At 44.8% G+C, this 17,047-nt stretch overlaps 1 long non-coding RNA gene across 1 annotated transcript in view; it reads right to left on the bottom strand.

The window, feature by feature from the left end:
- Positions 1-17,047, bottom strand: part of LOC117282260 — a 114,829-nt gene that overhangs the window by 35,808 nt on the left and 61,974 nt on the right. The window contains exon 2 of the long non-coding RNA XR_004512953.1: positions 1,943-1,971. This is a non-coding gene — a long non-coding RNA (uncharacterized LOC117282260). The remainder of the gene's footprint in view (positions 1-1,942; positions 1,972-17,047) is intronic.

Genomic DNA, 17,047 nt, shown 5'->3' with positions numbered 1-17,047 from the left:
GTGTGTGTTAGTGCCTACCTAAAACACTCTTCTCTTTCCCGCTGACGCGAGGCCCGTATTCCCCTGAGACCGAATCCCATCGCTCCAGTGAGAACGCGGTACCTAGCTCCTGTAGTTTCCAGTTCATCCCCCCTTTTCCCCGAAATGTAAGCCGTTACAGTAAGCTTACTGGCGCCCAGCACCCCGATAACCCATACCCCGCAAACTATTATCCACCAGAACAACAAAAGGGGAAACAGAACTGGATAGGAAGGACGCAGCCGCAACCTGCCAACTAGAAGTAACAACAGGTGAGAGGGAACAGCTAGAGGAGCAGATGCAACCAGCAACCAAAGGGCTCTTCAGAGGACTGCCGGAGAAAGACGGTTAAGAAGGAGTGGAGCCCAACGCAAAGGGCCTTAAAGCAGACAGAGCGGTTACAATCCTGTTAAACTGGTTACGACTGATGGACTGTTTCTTTCTTTTGCTAGTGGCGTGGGACTAAGTCCCTTGCACTGCGGCCACTTCTGGCCTGTTGTACCAGCCCCAGATCATAGGTGAGGGTGATTGTGGAGCAATTGGTGGAATGAAGATTGGCAGGGGAAACCGAAGTACTTGGAGAAAACCTGCCCCAGCGCCACTTCGTCCACCACAAATCCCACTTGACCACACCCGGGATCGAACCCGGGCCGCCGCTGTGGGAAGCCAGCGACTAACCGCTTGAGCTATGGCGCGGCCCTTGATGGACTGTTACTGGTTACTTATGTACTCGTATAGAAATCGAACGGAAACGTCGGTTGCCTTTCATTTACAAATCACTCCTCATACAAGCGATGTAATTTGAATCACCTTGTGTACATTTTGTTTCCCACAGAAGGGATACGCAGAACTTTTGAAGAGACAGAAGAGGAAGGAAAGAAGTACTACTATTGGATGTCACGCACCCCACCCCACCCCTTCCACCCGGCACCCCCGCTACTCCCCTAAATCAATGCACAAACTGCGTGACCGAAGCGAGCGTTAGAGGGCTCAGAGGGTGCAAATGGGGAGCACATAACTCACGTCAAATTTGAAGAAATTATAGGTACTAAAGCTCGTTTATAACATGCATCCCCNCCAGCTCGCTTTCTGGTTAAGCAATCTACTCCTGCCAGAGTCGCAGCTGACAAGTGACGTCTGCACGGAGGCAGCAGCACAGTGAGAGGATAGCGTGGTGGTACCGCCCTAGGATCTCATTCGCGAGGAAAACGGTTCGAATCTCAGTCGCGACATCGTCCGTCATGACTGAGGTGTTTCGTGGTCTACCTCAGTCCGTATATTCAAACGCAGTGTGGTGGGCACGTCCTCCAAACCCTTCCCCATTTCATCCACCGGAAAATCCATGTTGACGATAATAACAGGAAGAAGAAGCAACAGAGGATGATATGTGTACCGAGCTCAGTGTGCTTCACCCCGCCTTACTACAAAGTCGTTTAAATCGAGGGGAATCCCACCACTGTGTGTGGGTATGTCTCATGGGCCTCTGGACCAGGGATTCCCAAACGCTGTGACACCGCGACCCCTAGCCCCGGCGATAGGCGAGAAGTGCAGTTCTGCACACTGTTGCAGGTCGCTACCAGGTTTTACTGTGACAGCAGGAACCTACATAGCTTCACAGCCGATCTGTTTGCACAGCGTCCTCCCCACCGCAGCCCAAACTGTGGGCCCAACATTTGGGTGACGCTACGGACTCCGTCTATGTCGTTCTCAAAGCAGCGGTCTTCAGTTCCTCTAGAGCACAATGGTAACTATGTGTACCGCCTGCTTCACATGCCTTAACATTCTGCCCACTGTGTATTTGAGTGTTCCGTACGGTTCTCACAATAAACAGCGACTGTTTCCCCAAACAGCATCCACCGGTTGGGCTTTGTAGCGGATGTTTCCTTTGAGCAAGTAAAGAAACCGACCAAGGAGGTCCACTCACCGAATGAAGGCGGATGTGCATCTGTCAACCTGGAAAGAGAAAACAGAGATCATGCACAGGCTTCAGGTTTCCTCAGCGGTGACTGGTCAGTCGGTGTTCCGGGTTGCAGCGCCGTGCAGTACGCAAAAGGACTGACGTTTCGCAGGAACATCACCACCGAAATATAGTGCGTTAAAAATATGCAAGACTGCACTCTCCTTCAGACAACATTTCGTTTTGCGCTACCCAGAATGCATGTGACTCTCCACGGCTATCATCATGTATCCACGCGGAACTGGAGCGTCATGCAACTGGAAGCATTCAAGTTAATACACTGACTAGGACATTGAATGGATGACTTGGGTTCAATTCCCGCTAGTGCCAGGTATTTTTCCACCACTGTGTCAAGACATAAAGCGGCCGGTCCACTCCCGCTGTCACCCATATGGCTTCATGGAGTGGCACTTAATTAATTAAGCAGGAGGACAACTTTACTTTTATTCACAATTCTATTTAATTTCTTTTTTGTAGAAAATATTTCATCTAGACAGCAGCAGCATGTTGTCATACTATAAAGTTCAGTATCTGCGTACAAATTCACCAAGTGACCTGACATCATACACTTTGCGTCCACATTTCAACGGGTTTCGAACTGGCAGAGCGCGTAATCCTTCTGAACCATACAATGCACTATCACACCTACAAGCGTCTCTTATACGTCACTTTACGACGCTCTGGGTACCCAGACTAGTGAGTACGGATGGTATTTAGGATGACTGATGGATTGGTCGTGACCTAACCAACGTACTATCCCAGAATGTAGGTCACGCCATAGCTCAAGCGGTTAGTCGCTGGCTTCCCACCGGGGCGGCCCGGGTTCTATCCCGGGTCTGGTCAAGTGGGATTTGTGGTCGATAAAGTGGCGCTGGGGAAGGCTTGCTCCGAGTACTTCGGTTTCCCCTGCCAATCTTCATTCCACCAATTGCTCCACAATCACCCTCACCTATCATCTGGGGCCGGTACAATAGGCCAGAAGTGGCCGCAGTACAAGGAACTTAGTCCCACCCACTAGCAATAAGAAAATTAAAGAATGTGCTTTGAGGGACTGGGAACGATAGCCGGAACTCGATCCGAGCACGTGGTGTCCGGACCACACCCCATCGGCGCGCCGGATAAAAAACCATCCCCAGCAAATGGCCAAGGATAAGAGAGGAGACTGCAGGCTATCTCGGCGGTACACTGTCGACTCTGATCTGCTCTTGGGTCTTTTCAAACTGCGGATGTAGGCAGTATTGCCGATGTTTCGCAGGGACATACTACCTCCATCTTCAGGGCATAAAAAGAATGTTGATGTACATATACGTACAGTTCATCTGTGCAAAATAGCTGGCAGGGAGGTATCGGGGCCCGGCCAATAGGTACACAGGACAGGAATATGTAATATTTTTGGGGAGGGGAGTGTTCTGTGACGCTGTCATCAGCTGCACTACACAATGTCGAATTGTAGGATGACACATGAGTGATGAATACGAGAAGCGTGGAAAGAAGCGGTCATGGACTAATTTCATAAGCGATTCCGGAACTTGCCTCGAGGGTCTGAGGAAAAGGACGAAAAACGTTAGTGCTGGTAGCTGATCTCCCCTCAGAGAGTCGAACCGAGTACTTCCCGAATACAAGTATGTAGCGTGCCTATAGGCAGTGGAGTATGGATGACCTGCAAAGATGCGACGCATGAATATCGCAACCATCACATCGAGAGTCCTCGTGTTCGAGACCAATTTAAGGGACTCGACATAACGTTGCAAAGGCATGCTGCTTCGTTTAATTTTAAGGGGGGTAGCTTTTTAATAATGTTGTCACGCGATGGAGTGACTGCCGACGGGGTGTGGACTAATAATCGGATTTGACACTTGCACAGCGTAACTACAGATAACTACGTCAGTCTCACTGAATTACAAACTCCAAAGATCACTGTAACTACAGTGAGAAGCTGGTAGTTGAGGCATGGGGACAGTGAGAGAACCCACAGAAAGAGGAACGTTCGCCGTTAGAAGCCGCTAACAAGAAACGGCTAGTGAAGACTGTAACAGACTGAGAAGACCCAGTGTATTCTATAGTGATCTGTGAAGTGTAGTAACGAGTTGTATAAATGTCAAATCCGATTACCAAACCAAACCGTGTCTATAGTCATACTCTCAGACCAGTGTTGGTCTGTCTCACCAGTAAAGCTGGTTTCGAGAAAACTGACATCAGACGTTTCGGCCCCTAGTGCGCGTACCCTTTCAATTACCTCAAGATACTACCTAGGGATAGTATTTAGGAAAGTAGTCGGCATAAATTACTGAAACTTAATCAGAATCGTTACAGCCATTCTTGAAGCCCATGAAAAGGGTCACTATATTTAGGGACTGGAATCTGCAGACACCGACCAACCTATGACGGATGAACTCTTAAATCCCAAACGTGGATAGATAAGCAAATTCCGTCCAATTATTCAGGTGTACATCTGTCCATACGTACATGCACGCACACACACACAGCTAACACGGTATTCCACAAAACGTCTTCTCATATTCGGGGGAAGGGTGGGGCAAACGTGTAAATCCGTCAAAATCTCGAGATCCATTGCCTTCTCCATCCGATCCATGTCAGTTGTAAGGAGTTCGTAGGAAAACCGACAGAGGAGCCACTTGACGATCTGCATGTACGGTGACCGCAGTGTCTGATAATAGATGGTGCAGCTTAATGCATAGCTTGTCAAGCCCGTAGCGTGAGCGCATACTGAGATCGAAACTTCCTCATGAGCTGCAATGCATGAGAGTGGATCATACTGGCACCGAGTGTGATGATAACCCCAACGACTTACGGTTGATGCCAGTCGTATAATAAAACAGGTATACCTACGCTTCGTGTCATTTCAATCTTCAACATCACAATGTGACATTCATATTAAAACGCCCAACTAGCCAACACGGCTCTGCGTCTGATGCTGGAGCTGGAGAATGCCTGGTTCCGCCGTCAAGGCTCGAGTGGTCCTACGTGGCGCCCATAAAAACATGGAAACCGGTATGTAAAGTGAGCACAGCGGTGTCAGCCATAAAGCTGAGGCCTCGCTAATTAATTGGCAGTGGGCTAATCCCCTCAGAGACCAACATCGCGTTGCATTAGCCTGAATTCAGGAATGGTTTCATTCTGCTGGCTCGGTGTCGCCGTAACTAGGGTTTCTGCTAATGAGACGACAATCCCGGCCGCTTGTGTCATTCGGAAGGGGCACATAATAGATTTCATTAACACACGTTAATGCGTAGTTGGGAGGATAATATTAAAACGGTGATTAGGGAAATATGCTGGGAAGGCGTGAACGGATACAGGTTGTTCAGGACACGAACCAGTGGTTGGCCGTTGCGAACAAGGCAGTGAATCTTCGGATTACATAAAAGGCGAATAGTTTCCTTACTAGCTTCTCGACAACGGCCTGCTCACTGGCGTGAATACATAAGTTAGTTAGTAGGTGAGTGAAATTGTGATATTACCAAAGTGCGTTTCAATGGTCCGACGTCTCTTCAACTCGCCTTCTACAAGGTCTATACTGCATTTCGTACTCACAAAGTTGAATCTTGCCCTGCAGAATTCATGACGTCCAGCACACCTGCAACTTGACAGAGACGTGCACTTCCTGCAATGAGGGGAACTCCCTCGGTCTGTGCCCGTCCCAGCAACACGACTTTAAAGCTGACGATGTGATAATGTGCTGCCTGGTCAGGGCTATCGCATATCTCAGCGGGGCGGTGATACATGGCTATGGAGCGATGGTGAAATGATGATAATCAGGGGAAAACAGAAGAAACTCGAAGAAAACCCCAGTGGCACTCCGTCTCACATGAAGTCACCCACAGCTGAACTGGACGCTCTTACTTTGAAGCCAGAATAATGAGCAGATGAGGAAACCTGAGATGTTACCACTTCACGTGCATTCACCCAGTCTAGATTATACTTAGGAACTGCTGTCACGACCGTTTAGAATCCAACAGGAAATTTCGTCATTTCTTACAAAAGTTTTCGCACTACTTACTTCAGGGCCCGCGAAAGTTCAGTCGGTATACAGACTGCCTTCGGGATGGAAGGACGAGGGGATGGAGTTCGAGATTTTCTCTTCTATACATCAAGACCGGCTCTGGGGCCCACCCACCCTCCTATCCAATGGGTACCGGGAGGCTCTTTCCCGGGGCGTGAAGCTGACTAGTGCCGATGTCAAGAACGCATGGATCTATACATCCACCCTCACATATGCCTCCATGGGGTAGTGATTAATTACTTCAGCACAGTGACAACTTTAACTTTACCATTAAATTTCCGTTTTCGTCCGTGATGTTAACGAATCCGGGGTTTAACGCAACTTCCCATGAATAACGCGAAAAAAAAACATGGTGAAACGTCTCATTTATGTGGTAAATAAGAATTCACACATCCATACCGAAATGAGATCGATACTAATAAGGAAATTGAAGACTGCTCGCTAGTTCATATCCCTACTATGTAACTTAACCTTCTTGTAACGTGTTAACACTCGAAAATTTCCGCTATCGTACGTGAAAACTGCACAATGCCAAATCCCACGCTTACAAGGCCAGCCCATGACGGCCACTATCACACGAGTTACTCGTACATACAAGCTGCAACAGTCACCATGCGCCGCGACGCTACATGAAGGGCTTGATCCCGAAGGAGAGGCGAACTGAAAGTAACGAGGCAGAAAGCTACACAGGTCTCTTCGAGGGTGCGCATCTGCCATTCTCCTTGCGTGAATAAATGATTAAAATTTCTCTAACACCCGGTGTCATGGCCTATATTCTGACAGACTTCGTTACTGATGCAAGTTGAAATTACAGTAAAGTTCGTGCTTGAGGACTGCAAACGCATACTGTGCGGAACTGACTGGCGGACGCAATGACTAAAGGACTGAGTAGCTGAAGAAATGACTGACACAAGGTATGAGATGCCATAGTTGGCGGTGCAGATGGACTGCACTAACTGCAAGTCCACCTCTAGACGCTCCACGCTACGTACTGACCTATCCTACGTACCTCGCAAGATATTTTGTCATGGTGCATATCTTAACCCTATGCAGCACTGAGTAATTATGTGTACCGCCTAATTTAACATTCAAAAAACCTCTCCATTCAACCCACAGTGTAGTTATGTGTTCCGCATGATTCTCACAATAAACAGCAACTGTTTCCCCAAACAGCATTGACCGGTTGGGCTTTGAAGCGGAGACGTAATGTGCTTCCTGTGAGGTACGAACTGAATTCTTATATATTATTTGGATGTGTATTTGTGTGTTCCGTATGGTTCTCATAATACCGAACGGCGACCGTTTCACCAAACAGAATTAACCGGTTGGAGTTTGTAGCGGAGACGAAAGGTGTCTCCTGTGAGGTACGGACTGAATTCTTATATATTATTTAGTAGAGACTTGGGCTTCGTAGCCTACGGATTGCTCCGGCTAACAAGTGCACCGTGAAGCTTTCTGTAAACATCCCGTGTGGTTCAACAGCCCTACAGTGCCTGCTCGGGACGATTCTACAACAAAAACAGCTGACAGCGCCGCTGACATCAAAAGGGTATCGTTATCTAGTTATTTAATTGTTATACAAGGAAGTTGGTGCAACACTTATACTTCAGGAAGGAATTAACAATAATAGGGGATCAGCTAGGTAGCTGGTCTCAGTATTCCCTTAGACATGTACCCAACACCTCAACAATTTCCGCCTATGGGATATGCAGATCCCAATTTTCAAACCAAAACGTAATGGCAGCAACCAGTGCACTATGTACCGAGTGCGGCACAAATTCAACCGCCTTACCAGCCCCTACAACATCACCAGTCACAACAACCATCTTTCTCACACCAACCAGGAAATCAGAATTTCAGTATCCAAAATATTCTAGAACCTCCAAAATTGAATCTAACTGCAGCGGCTGAAAACTACGATCTAGATACTGACTCTAGTAATTACGAGCATGAAACTAACGCTGCAGCAAAGGAACAAAGAAACCTGTGGCAACTAGTCAAGAAACGTAAGAGAGAAAAACAAAATGAAGAACCCAGTACTCCCACAATCGCACCAACAAATGTACAAAACCGGTACAACTCGCTAACAACCGAAGCGATACTACTGAAACAAATGGAACTAATAATCCACCAAAGACAACAAAACCACCTCCGGTATTCATCTACAAGTAAAAAATTTCAAGGAAATGATAAAAAGCCTTTCTGATGCAACAGGACAAGAGGCATATTACACCAAAACCTTCCCAGATGAAACTGTCAAAGTTAGCACATATACAATAGATACATATAGAGAATTGAGAAAACACTTAAAAGAAGAGAACATCATCCACCACACATACCAACTTAAAGAGGAATGAGCCTACAGAGTTGTCATAAGGCACCTCCACCACTCCATCCCAACTGGAGAAGCGAAACGGGAAATAGAAAAGGCGGGTCATAAAGTTCGCAACATAACGAACGTTAAAAATAGAGTAACTAAGGAACCATTATCGTTGTTCTTTATAGACCTAGAGCCTCAACATAACAACAAAGAAATATTCAAAGAATTCCTTTGCAACACCAAAATAACCGTCGAGGCTCCGAAAAAGAACCATAATAGAATCCAATGCACGAGATGTCAATCCTACGGCCACTCTAACACGGTACTGTTTAAAGCCATTCAACTGCGTAAAATGTGGCCAGTCGCATGACACAGAAACATGCAAAAAACGAAAAAGCACACCTGCTAAATGTGTCCTATGTTCTGGAGACCACCCTGCAAACTACGAAGAATGTACTGTGTACAAAGACTTAGTAACAGCTAGAAATAGGACAGCAAGAGGGCACCAATCAATCCAATCACAACTAATCAATCAAGAAGAACGCATCCACAGAAACACAAACGTACAACAAGCTACCTATCCTCAGTATTATTAACAAACATATGCACAACAAGCTACCACTCCTCAGTATCATCAACAAACATACAAGCAGTAAAAATCAACCAAACCGAGACATGAACAAATATGGAAAATCAAATCACAACTTTCTTAAACGAATTTAAAAGCATGTTTGCACAATTAATAAGCCAGAACAGCATGATTCTAAACTTATTAACCACTGTCATAGGAAAGTTAAATCTGTGAACATACTCAGAATAGCCATGTGGAACGCCAACGGACTGCTTAATCATAAGCAGGAGGTAATAACATTTTTAAACTTAAAAAAGATTGATGTCGTACTTATCTCTGAGTCCAATTTCACCGAACTGACAACATTCAACATACCGCAGTACATCACCTACAGTACACCCCACCCGTATGGTACCGCCCATGGAGGCTCGATAATAATCATCCGTAAATCTATCCCTCACAACGAATTACCTAAATTTCAAACAGACAAAATTCAAGCAACCACCGTCAAAAGGAAGGCCCCTACATGGCAGTTCACAATCACTGCTATATACAGTCCCCCACGGCAGAGTATATCTACACACGAATACAAGGATTTCTTACTACCTCTTGGTACCCGATTTATAGCAAGGGGCGACTGGAATGCTAAAGACACAAGCTGGGGCTCGAGAATTATCACTACAAAAGGCCGAAATCTTCTACGAGCAATGACTAATAATAACTGTAACTTCTTAACTAACGGAGAACCTATTTACTAGCCAAGTGACCCCAAGAAAATTCCTGATTTATTACACTTTTTTGTAACAAATGGACTAACAAAAACAACTGCACAATAGAATCAAACGCCGACCTCACATCTGATCACACCCCAGTTATAATCAGTTTGAGCACTATAGTTATCAAAAAATCACTTCCTCCTAAACTAACTACAAGAAATACAGACTGAACTTCCTTACAGCGACGCTTGGAAAGTAATGTAAACCCCAAACTGCGACTGAAATCTCCATAAGACATTGATGAAGCAGTGCAGCGCTTCACCAGATTGGTGCAGGATGCTGCCTGGAAATCAACCCAAACTGCGACTGAAATCTCCAGAAGACACTGATGAAGCAGTGCAGTACTTCACCAGACTGGTGTAGGATGCTGCCTGGAAATCAGACTGAAATCTCCAGAAGACATTGATAAAGCAGTGCAGTACTTCACCAGATTGATGCAGGATGCTGCCTGGAAATTTGGTGCAGGATGCTGCCTGGAAATCAACCCAAACTGCGACTGAAATCTCCAGAAGACATTGATGAAGCAGTGCAGCGCTTCACAAGACTGGTGCAGGATGCTGCCTGGAAATCAACCCAAACTGCGACTGAAATCTCCAGAAGACATTGATGAAGCAGTGCAGCACTTCACCAGATTGGTGCAGGATGCTGCCTGTAAATCAACCCCGCAAAGCAGACAGACTGAAACAAACACCACGGACATACCTCTGTACATTCGTCAGCTAGTTGCCGAAAAACGTCGAGCTAGACGAATTTGGCAAAGGTCACGAAACGTTGTGGATCAGCATATCTACAATAGACTAAGCAGAGAACTAAAAAAGGCTCTTAGGAATGCTCAAAACAACACATTCGAACATTATATCACCAATCTTTCAGCGAACGATCACGCACTGTGGAAAGCGACACAAAAACTAAAAAGACCACAAGCGCATGTTCCTCCAATTCGGAAACCTAACGGGCATTGGGCTCGCTCAGACAAAGAAAAAGCAGACATGTTTGCTTCACACTTAACTGAGGTCTTCAAAACGGAACCAGATGACGAAGATGAAGAAATGGAAGACTCCCTCAATACCCCTTGCCAAATGTCTCTGCCCATGAAAGCTTTCTCTCCTAAGGAAGTGAAGGAAGAAATAAATCGACTTAACCAACGCAAGGTTCCAGGATATGACTTTATAACTGGACCGATATTAAAAGCACTTCCGAAAAAAGCTATCGTTCTACTATGTACCATATTCAATGCCATATTAAGGGTCTCCTACTTTCATACAACTTGGAAATACGCCGTAATAATAATGATACACAAACCTGGAAAGCCCCCACAAGAACTATCGTCTTATAGACCCATCAGTCTGCTACCTGTCACCCAGTAAAGTGTTGGAGAGACCTTTGCTTCAAAGGATATACGCAGATCATGAGCTACTAACAGTACTTCCCAATCATCAGTTCAGATTTCGTGAACGGCACTCTACAACCCACATAATTGTAAATGAAATCTCCAGGAGTCTCGAGGAAAAGAAATTTTGTAACGCTGCATTCCTTGATATATCCCAAGCCTTTGACAAAATATGGCACCAAGGCTTACTCTTCAAACTAAAAAACTCACTGTCTCAAAATTGTTATCTCCTTCGAAAATCATCCTCTCCAACAGAAACTTCTCCGTCAAGCACTCAGACCAACAATCTAGTCTATATCCCATTATATCCGGAGTCCCACAAGGCAGTGTCCTGGGGCCACTGCTATTTACGATCTACATAGGTGATATACCTGAAACCGAAAACACCAAGATAGCATCTTTCGCTGATGACATGGCTCTCGTTGCTATCAGTGAAAACCCGCTAACAGAGTCTCAAAACCTGCAAAATCTCCTTAATTTACTCAGCGAACTGTACACTACTTGGCGAACAACGGTTAACCAAACGAAGTCTGTCCAGATAACATTCACCACGAGACACGAAATGTGCCCACAAGTAACAATGAACAAGTACAAATACCTACAGCCACAGAAACAACGTATCTCGGCCTCCGCCTCGATCAAAGGCTCACTTGGAGAAAACACATCCAAACTAAACGAAAACAACTTGACATGAAATATCGTCAAATCTACTGGCTTCTCAACAGAAAATCAAAGCTCTCCATGACTAACAAAATACTACTATACAAAGCTATATTGAAAACTATTTGGTCCTATGGTCTTCAACTCTGGGGATGTGCAAAGCCGTCGACAATCAATCTCATCCAGATATTCCAATCAAAAACACTAAGGGCAAACGCAGACGCGCCATGGTATGTGAGCAACCTTACACTACATAACGACCTGAAGATACCCTTCGTCAAAAATTAAATACTAAGAATGGCTGAAAGGTACAAAAACCAAACTGTAAACCATTACAACGAATTAATAGATGAGCTATTCACCAACGGTCCAGTGACAAAAAGACTGAACAGAACATGGCCCCAAGACATCATCAATCAATGAAATAGACTACATGTAGGAGAAACATCACTGGATGTTTCCCTTGCAAGCTAACCACCTACAGCAAATTTACTTAATACTCTCTAATGCTGTAGAATGTAAAGAAGCATAATAATAATATATATATATATATTATGTGGAAGTGTAGTTATGTATTCAGTATGGTTCTCACAACGAACACCGACTGTTTCCCCAAACAGTATTAACCGGCTGTGCTTTGCAGCGGAGACGCAATGTGTTTCCTGTGAGGTACAGACTGAATTCTTACACATTATTTGGAAGTGTATGTGTGTTCCGTATGGTTTTCACAATAAACAGCGACTGTTTCCTTAAACAGCATTAACCGGTTGTGCTTTGCAGCAGAGACGTAATGTGCTTCCTGTGAGGTACGAACTGAATTCTTACACGTTATTTGGAAGTGTATCTGTGTGTTCCGTATGGTTCTCACAATAAACAGCGACTGTTTCCTTAAACAGCATTAACCGGTTACGCTTTGTAGCGAAGACGCAATGGGTTTCATGTGAGGTACGGACTGAATTCTTACATATTATTTGGAAGTGTATTTGTGTATTCCGTGTGGTTCTCACAGTAAACAGCGACTGTTTCCATGCAATCCGGTTAATAGTCAACCGATGTTTCGGAGGAACACGTCGCCTCCATCTTCAAGCAAGAAATCAGCTTCCTGCCTGTTTCATTCTGGTTTCGTGCTTGGACCTTGAAGATGGAAGCGATGTTTCTGTGTAAAGTGAGGGAATGAGGAGATACGACACAGAGTACCCAAAAAGAAGAAGCATGCGTAGATAAAAAGGAATCCTGGGAAAACGACACAGAAACGACAAACAAATAAACGAAGCGAAACAAAACATTTAGGCCTATGTGAGATGTGGCGTGACGTAACATCATGTGACGCAAGATACCAAAGTAAGAGAATTAACTAAATAATAATAATATTCACATCTTTTGGCTTGGAAAGCTATTCATGTTGAACCCAATGCTCCCACCTCACGGCGGCTGTACTGACAACTCCTGCCACACTTGCTCGGTCCAGCTCTCTGAAGTACGCCACTCTCACGAGCCTTTTGTTTTCCCCCTCACCATTGCTCCCACGCCAACAACGCTGTACTCAGTTTCTGTGCGTGACAAAGCATGAACATGGCCCGTATTCTTCTTTCTCCGCCAGGGAATGCATTCAGCAGCACGAAAATCTTTTCTTTGAAACAAACTGGCATCGCAGACTTCGGAAGATATTACACAGTAGGCGAAAACCCACGGCGTCTATCGTTACTTGCATCATTTCCTCTAGCAAATGACCCTACATTTTCAATTTATTAACCCTTTTAAAGCCCACTGGTTACTCTACGTATGACTTATTTTAACACTCTGAACTATGCATTCCGCCCACACAGTGCATTTGTGTGTTCCGTATGATTCTCACAATAAACAGCAACTGGTTCCCTAAACAGCATTAACCGGTTGGGCTTTGTAGCCCAACACTTAATGTGTTCCCTGTGAGGTAAGAACTGAATTGTTATATATTATTTGGAAGTGTAATGATAGTCCATTTTAAATCATTTTACAAAAATAATTATATAATTTCCGCTCCGTCGCAGCCTACGCGATTTCCAGAGAGAAACCCTGCAGGGGCGGAAATCCTTGACTTTGCCATCCTCAGTAACATACTGTCAAGTCACTCAGTGCGCATCCTAGGTAGCCTCTCCACATCCCGTCACAGCCGTCTTGTTCACCATACGTGGGCCATTGGAACCGCACAAAATGAAACCAAATTTTATCTACCGGGAAGCTAACTGGGAACTTTTTCAAAATTACTTAGCAAACAATCTGAATACCTGCTCAAAAAGCGAGATTGATGTAGCGGTTAAGCACCTTACAAGAGCCACTCTCTAGGCTGTACCGTTGAAAATGATAACGTTCAAATCAATGCAGATTGCAGTCTCCACTTGTGTGCTCATTCACAAAATGAACAGGCTTCGGACGCAATGGCCCTCTCATTAATTCCTTAAAAGAGCAAGTAGATTCGGCAATCAAGGAACAGTTATCGAACACCTGGCAGAAAACTTTACAAGGGCCGGACACCAATAATATGAGACACACCTGGAGGATACCTAAAAGTTTAACAAACACAAATTCTAACATCCAACCCCTTACCGTTAATGGGAAAACTGTGACCGAAATCCAGGAAAAAGTAAACGCATTTGCCGATAGCTTGGAACAAATTTTCACTACCAATTTGGATGCTGATCGTACTTTTACAGTTAGCACTGAACAGGTAGTGAATGACTTCCTTGCACAGCCACTCACAGACCGGATGAGGGCCACAAATCATTCAGAAATCGCTTGGATTGTCCGCCACCTCAAATCACGCAAAGCAGCAGGGCCTGACGGGATACAGAATATAATACTTCAGCATCTGCCGCGGTTTGTTTTCAAATTTATTGCAAAACTGTTTAATAGATCACTTGCCCTAAATTATTTTCCTACACAATGGAAAGAGGCAAAAATTATTATGCTTCCGAAACCAGGCAAAGACCACACGTCCCCACTAAATTATACGCCAATAAGCCTTCTAAATTTTTTAGGTAAACTTTTTGACAAAATCATTCTAAAAAGACTAAACTTCGAATAGGATGCTGAAAGCTATCAGAAACGACCAATATGGTTTTAAAAGAGGTCACTCCACAACACATGCGTCAAAGAACACGGAGCGCATTACACACGGTTTCAACAAAACAAAGCTACAGTAACTTTATTACTAAATATTGAAGGAGTATTCGATAAGGTCTGGACCACCGGGTTGATTGCTAAACTCATCGCGGCCAAAATTCCACCTCACTTCATTCATGTAATACTTGTACATAACTACCTCCAGAATCGATTAATTTTGTAATGCACTGTAACTCTTATTCAAACCTAGGCCCCATTCAGGCCTGAGTGCCTCAGGGTAGTTTACATGGACCCACACTCTTCAATATTTATATTAATGACATTCCTTCAATTGAAATTGAGTCCAACATAGCCATATCGGTCTATGCTGATGACAGGAATATTGGTGTTCGGTCAGGCAGCACAGATATAGAAGTCAGGAAGTTAAACTCCGCCATATGCCTTTTAGAAATGTGGTTCCGGAAATGGAGAATACAGATTAATATAAAAAAGTGCACAATTACACTCTTTTGTAAACGACTGCGACATTATCGCTGCAGTACGCATCAAGTAAAGATTTTAACGAGACCATATATTGGACTAAGGAAACAAAGTATCTTGTGTTACACTTGACTCAAACTTAACCTACCGTACCCACATATCCTGCATTTTGCGCAAAGCTAATTACAGACTGAGGCAACTGTACCCTATATTAAACAAATCCTCCACCACTGACATTAATTTAGCGTTGGTAATATATAGATCACTCCGTTCCGTATTGTCATATGCCTCCCCCGCATGGGGCTAGGCTGCCAACACTCACATAAATAAATTCAGAAATTTCAAAATAAAGTCCTCGGGATAATAACAAAATTACCCAGGATAACACCAATTGCAACCTTACACGAACAGACGGGAATGTCATCAATAAAAAGTCATTTCAAGAGGTTAGCGGGGACATTGTACCAGTAGTTGGTAACCAGCGAAAACAGATTCGGGCACTAGGACACTACGATCCCACCGGTGATTCATCTGCGTCCCTTATCCCTGTTTGCACGATAATCAGCTGTAAGATCTCTTTACAGGTAACCGGATGATTGACACTCCCCAAACGCCTAGTACGCCCACAGCCACATCGACCAACCATCATCTATACTGGACAAGGAAAGATGATGAGATTATATCAGAATTGTAATCATAAAATCCTGTCATTGGATGGGTGTTAAACAAATCTTCCCCCTCCACAATACAGATTTAAATTTATCAGTACTTAAACAGTTACAACCCTCTGCAAATGTGATACACAAATGTTTGCTGCTCATCCAAAGTATGTCAAAAAATATAGAAACGCATACGTCAATTTTAAAACAAAGCAACAGCCAAATAGGGTCTAATGTTAGGGTACGCGTATTTCATGCCAGACTGCTGGCTAGAAGTCAGTTTGCATCCGGATGGTCCTGCGACCGGCCAACTCGACCAAGGTTCTCCTCGGTCCTAGAGCAAATGCTGAGGTGGTACCCAAATTCCACGTTACACTGCATGCCTCACATGCAGCCCTCTCATTGGTAACATCAGAATTTCGCCCTAATATAGCACTCCCAAAGTTAGCAGAAAGTTTTACTATAATGCACCCCCTTCCAGCGTCATAAAAATTATTTTTAAAAAATCCGATTATATGCTCTACCTATATCAGATGGACACGCGGGCACTGCCTGGCAACCTTTAAAATTGCAGATATAGTTTCTTAACACCAAATTTGTGTGTTCATTATGGTTCTCACAGTAAACAGCGACTGTTTCCCTAAACAGCATTAACCGGATGGGCTTTGTAGCGGAGACGTAATGTGTTTCCTGTGAGGTACGAGCTGAATTCTTTTATAATATTGTGACATGTGCGAAAAGCCGAGCCCCCCCCCCACACCAGCAGTGACGCGGTGGGTGAGTCAGCGCTCCCCTCCCACCCCTCAGCGGTAACGTAACGCTCCCGTAATAGGCGAGTAATCACCCCGCAATGCGCAACGCGCGGTGACGTCACGAGCGGAGCCGAAGAGAGCCGAGCGGAGCCGAAGATAACCGAGCCCCGTAACCTGGCAACTACGCAATGCTAATCAACAGCGGTGACGTCACGCTAGCAACAGCGTCCTATGCTATCCGCCACGTCACACTAGCAACAGCGCAAGGCTATATAAGCGGACCCACAGCAGTGTGATCATCAGTTGAAACATAGCAGCCTGCGAGTGTGCGACAACTAAGA

This window comes from Cryptotermes secundus, unplaced genomic scaffold (genome assembly GCF_002891405.2).
Source record: "Cryptotermes secundus unplaced genomic scaffold, Csec_1.0 scaffold833, whole genome shotgun sequence".
Classification (NCBI taxonomy): Eukaryota; Metazoa; Arthropoda; class Insecta; order Blattodea; family Kalotermitidae; genus Cryptotermes; species Cryptotermes secundus.
Note: the sequence above shows the minus strand (reverse complement) of the source record. Positions and strands in the feature narration are given on the sequence as shown.